Below are 6,000 nucleotides of genomic sequence, written 5' to 3' on the forward strand. Positions count from 1 at the left end.
ACTGGTATTTGGTTCTCTGGGTCAGGGACAGGTTGGGTATCTAGGATAACAAGATCCACTGGATAAATAAACTTGTTGTCCTCAATAAGAACGTCCTCGATCACACCACGAGGAATTTTAGCGGACCTATCAGCTAACTGAAGTGTCATCTGGGTAGGTTTCATCTCACCAAGTCCTAGCTTAAGGTACACATGGTATGGCAGTAAGTTCACACTGGCTCCTAAGTCAAGCAAAGCTTTCTCGACACGGTGTTTACCTATTTTGCAAGAAATAGTAGGGGACCCTGGGTCTTTATACTTAGGAGTAGTGGTATTATGAATAATAGAACTCACATGACTAGCTAGGAAGGCTTTCTTCTGGACACTAAGTTTTCGCTTTCGCGTACACATATCCTTAAGATACTTGGCATAAGAGGGAATCTTCTTAATCGCATCTAACAAGGGAAGGTTGATAGTAACCTTCTTAAAACCTCCAATATATCATTAAAGTTGGACTCCCTCTTAGTTGGAACTAGCAGCTGTGGGAACGAGGCTCTGGGAACAAAGACGGTCTCAGCATGACCCTCATTGGTCTCTTTGGAGACTCTATCAGTCTCCTCATTTTCTGGCTCAGAAGGGTGAACTACAGCATGTTCACTATCAGGCATGGCAACCTTATTGTCAACTTTCTTCCCACTCCTAAGGGTTGTTATAGAATTCACATGATTGTACGATTTCTCTCCTTTAAGGTTAGGATCAGTTTGACTAGGGAATCTTCCATCTTCTCTTTCACTAAGAAACTTAGCTATTTGGCCGACTTGAAGTTCTAAGTTAGCAAGAGACTGGGAATTATTCTTAAAATTCTGCCTGGTTTCTTCTTGAAAACCACAGTGTTTCTTTGATAACATCTCATGGTTCTTTGCTAACATGGTAAGGGTTTCTTCTAAGGTGGAGATCTTTTTCTCATTCTGAAACTGGGGTTGACCTGAAGAGTTCTTAGCATAACCAAAACCTGGGGGAGGCTGAGAATTATTATACTGTCCTTGATTTTGACCCTTAGGCTAAGAAAAATTAGGATGGTTTCTCCAAACAGGGTTGTAAGTCTCTGAGTATGGGTCAAACTTCTGACGATTCTCAAACCTAGCATTGTTATAGACAGCATGGGCTTGCTCTTCACTAACCTGACCTTCCCAAAACGAGTTATTGGGTTCTACTCCACAACTAGACACTTTAGAGGCTCTAAACCTATCATCAGGTTCAACAAGAGACTTATGTTTAGGATGATTCAATTTCAAAGCTTCTAACCTTCTAGACAAAGCATCAAACTTAGCATCAGAACCGAAGCTTGTATCTACCACATTGGTGCTACTTTTATTGAACAAGAGTCTTTTGGGGGGTTCAACACAAGACTCCCACTGTTGGGATTTTTCAGCGACATCTCCTAAGAAGGTGAAAGCATCATCAACACTTTTACTAGTGAACTCACCAGCGCACATAGACTCAACCATGGCTTTGGTTGAATAGTCTAAACCATCATAAATAATCTCTACGAGTTTCATCTTATCAAATCCATGGTGAGGACATTGGGATAGGAGATCATTGAATCTCTCTAAGAACCTATAAAGAGACTCTCCCTCTTGTTGCACACTAGCACTAATTTTCTGCCTAACAGACGCAGTTTTATGCTTAGGGTAGAATTTCATATAGAAAGCAGCAATAAGTTCCTGCCATGTTTCAATGGATTCAGATGGTAGGTTGTTCAGCCAGGTCTTGGCTTTATCTCTCACGGAAAAGGGAAACATCTTAAGTTTCAAGACTTCATCAGTAAGGTCTTTTATTTTAATTTTCCCACAAATTTCCTCAAAGTACCTAATATGAAAATAAGGGTTCTCATCATCTTTTCCTAAGAATATAGGGATCATCTGCAGAATACTAGGTTTTATCTCGAAATTAGCCGTAGTGGCTGGAAATTTAATGCACGAAGCTCGGGTGGACCTAGTTGGGAACATGTAATCTTTCAAAGTTGCCATCGCTGGCACAAGTTAAGTACTAGGGGAATTTTCCTCACGAAGAGACAGATTCTCAAAACTGAAGTTTCCAAAAACAGGGCTCTCAAAAGAAGAGTCTTCGAGCTCCCCTCTTTCACAAGTAGAACTACTAGGTTTATAACTAATCAAACGACCTAGAGTGTTTCTTTTCCAAGCCCGCTCTTTAATAACCTTGGGCACACACAAGAAAAACAAAAGAAAAAGAAAAAAAATCCTAAAAGGAAGGGAGGTTCTATGCAAGCACAAAGCAGGCTGACTCCGCCAAAGCAAACCTAAAGATTTTTAGCAAACAAAAAGCACGATGGCTCCACTTAGGTTGTTTCTAGACCAGCTTCTAATCCTTCGAAAGGGAATTCGTTACAATTTAAGCAAACCCCTCTGGAATCAATCCGAGTTTAAGTAAGTTGAATCGAGACGAGGGAAGCTCAATGGAGCTTTGATACCCAAGGCCTCACCGACGTTACAAGGCGACGTATTCAACTCGCAGAAACCATCATGAACTTTGAAGCATGCTTAAAAGAGTAACCAATATTTTTGAATGACTTTCCTATTAAGCTCGTTACCTTATAGGTCTCGTTCTAGTCAAATTTTAGGCTTAGGTTCGCGTTTGGTTTCGTTTTCCTAAGGCGGGCAAGAAGGGAACGTGATGAAATCCGAACCCTTATCTTGTATGGCCAGACCTTGCCCTTTACTAGGAAATTAAAGCAGTCGTTTTCAAATCCTCAGCATATATGAAAACGAAGGAATACAGTAACTCGCTGACAGAAGATTCGCGAGTGTTTCGACAAACTTACCTCGCGTACTAGACTGGGATGAACCGCTGAAGTCGACTCGGGCCACGACTCCTATTTCATGTACGAACAGGAGGGGCCGAGGCGATATCGTAATCGCCATCCTTCTCTGCAAACAGTTTATATTTAAACTACCCTTCCGTAGGGTTTAAAAAAATAAAGTCCCAAAGTCCACAGTCCAAAGTCCAAAAATAAAGTGCAAAAGATAAAGATAATATAAAAGAAATTCTAAAAAAAAAATTGTCTCTCTCTCTCTCTCTATTTATTTTTAATTAATTTTTATTCTCCTTTTCTTTCGCTCCTTTCGCTTTGCTTTTACTCCAAATCTTTAAGTATTCACCAAAAGCTTTGGCAAATTTTTCTTTCGCTTCAAATTCCAAAATCTGTAAGGAAAAGACAAAAACCCAGAAACATAAAGAAGAACAAATAAAATAAAAATGAAAAACAAATAAAAATCTAAAAAAAAAAAATCTAAAAACTCTAGCCTAAAGACAAGTCCGCGTCGGCGGCGCCAAAAATTGATGTGATTTCAAATTGAGTTGTAGTAGTAGGTTCGTTGAGACTTGTAAAAACAATAGATATTAGATTTAATTTTTAAGACTAAAAATATAGCAAACTTAAATAAAAGCGATATGAAAAATATGGAGAAGACTGGGCTATGGAATCCACTATTTACCAATATCAAAGTGATTTATATTCTCTAATTATAATCATGCAAATCATACATTCAAATTGATTCTTAATATTGCAATAGTTGATTTTTTAGAAATAATAATTGTAGATCGAAAGTATGGGACATTAAAACCCTAGGCTAGCATGCTCCATCAATTGAAATGACAATTGTTTAACAAAAACCATTTTATCAATTTATTTATCTAGGAAAATAATCATATAATGATTGCATAAATTAGAGATTACCACTTTACATTGGTGAAATAGCTTCCTCCTTCGCCCCAGAGGATGGGTTTAGCTCATCATTGTGTAAACACGCTCAAAATATTTGTTTATTGCTTCAAAAATTGTTTACAAAGATGAAATGGAGAGAAAATATTAAAAACCGGGTTTGCAGCAGTTATAAGTGTTACAAACTGAAAAGAACGATAGAACATAGTACTGTCGCTGATTCTCGACCCTCTCATGTGTGTCGTTTCCACTGTTGAGAAACGACTGATGTTGCGCGCCTAATGTTCTTGGTGTTCTTCACAGCAGCAGAAATGGTGATTCTTCTGCAACTCGACTTTCACAGCTCTCTAATCTCATCCAAACTCTCCGTAACCTCTTACTGGCTCCTGTAAATCCTTAAATACTCAATTGGACTGAAAATAAGCCCTCATAACTCCAAATAATCCGGCAGTCAATGAAAAATATTCCCATGCAAGATACGGAAATTTTATTCCCTGTTTTAACACTTCACGCGTCTACAGCTTAAGAATCTCCCTTATTTAACTTCTCCACGCTTCTGCAGAGACCGAGTGCCATCCAAACATGAGCAGCGCACGTCTAACTTGCTGTAATCTCGTGAAAATCTCCTTGCGGTGTACGAACTGCCATATTTCATCTGTCGGAAAATCTAGCCAAATTTAATCGAAACCACCAATCATACCACGCCTGGTACGCTCAATCAAGTCTTCCCATGAAATTTTAGCCATTGAATCACACTATAATCCCTCCAAATCACGAACTGAAAACTGTCAGTAGAGTGAATATTTTTCCCGCCATTTTTATTTTTGAAATGGTGAAGATGAAGTGCCCCTATCCTTTTCTGGGGTGCGAATAGCAGATGGGTGTTGAGGACAAATTTGGGTGCCGAGGATGAATTTGGGCTACGCATAACCTTGGGTGCCCTTTAGCCAAATCTGGGGTCCGTATAGCAAATGTCCTCCAGGGGTCCAAATGGCACTTTTTGAGAAACTTTTTCCACACAAGTGTATTTCTCCAAAAACACCTACACAAACATAAAAACACCATAATAAGTACAAAATCAAGCACTAGCAATAGAGACATTGAGGACAATTCAGACACAAAAATGTGTCTATCAGGGTCGTAGCAACTCTTAGTTGTGGGTGAGATCAGCTAAGGAATCAAGTGCGTAGCATCCTGCTGGGATCAGAGAGTGTGAGATTGATTAGGATTCAACTACATTCCAAACCGATGTTAGTTTGTTGTATGCTAGTGTCTGTAGCGGCTTAATACAGTGTGTGTTCAATCTGGACTAGGTCCCGGGGTTTTTCTGCATTTGCGGTTTCCTCGTTAACAAAATTCTGGTGTCTGTGTTATTTCTATTTCCGCATTATACTGTTTATCTTTATAATTGAAATATCACATGTTGTGCGTTAGAATCAATCAATTGGAAATCCGACCTTTGGTTGTTGATTGAAATTGATTGATACTTGAACATTGGTCTTTGGTACCGTTCAAGTGTTTTATCTTGTATTCAATTAGACTCGCAGATTTCTATTTGCTTGAGTAAGAATTGAATCGAGAAAGAGAGATATTATAACTCTTTCATATACTGTTATCTAGATTGAGTTTGACTGTCTAGTTGATTCTCTAGAAAGTATATTGGAGTTTGTCCATACAGATTGCTAAGAGAAATATTGGGTGTGGTTGTTGTACCCCGCTTTTTCAGCATGTTTATGATCTAACACACGACAAGAAGTACATAAGTACTTAGGGACTTTATAATATCTGTGTTCAATGAGAAAGGGTTTCTCTCTTCCTGAAGTGAAGAGAGGGATTCCAGTTGATAAAGCTTTTTGAACACACACTCTCACGCAGACCTTGACATTTTTCTTTAGAGGATGATTTCCATAAGGTGGTTTAGCTTCTACCAATTCACCCATCTTGAGAGTATGTTTTTTAAGATCATCGAATTCGGTGCATTCCTTTAAGATGCTGTATAAAATGAGCCAAAACAGTTTCTCGATAAAGGAGACTTGGTGATTTGCAGGCCAGCCATTAGGGGGAACAACCTTGAGGACCATTAAGTGCCCACAAGCATACCAGGGTCTCTGGGTATTAACCCTGATGAAATCACTCTCAGCTAAGAATCTGATAAGAACTTTGTTTCTCAATCCATTGAAGGTAGTGACAAAGGGAGTTTGAGCTAAAGGCCATTGATTGCAAATGTAATATCGAATAGAAGAGGTGGGGATAAGAGTTTCACAACAAATATAGCCAACC

The sequence above is a fragment of the Papaver somniferum genome, chromosome 8 (assembly GCF_003573695.1).
Source record: "Papaver somniferum cultivar HN1 chromosome 8, ASM357369v1, whole genome shotgun sequence".
Lineage (NCBI taxonomy): Eukaryota > Viridiplantae > Streptophyta > Magnoliopsida > Ranunculales > Papaveraceae > Papaver > Papaver somniferum.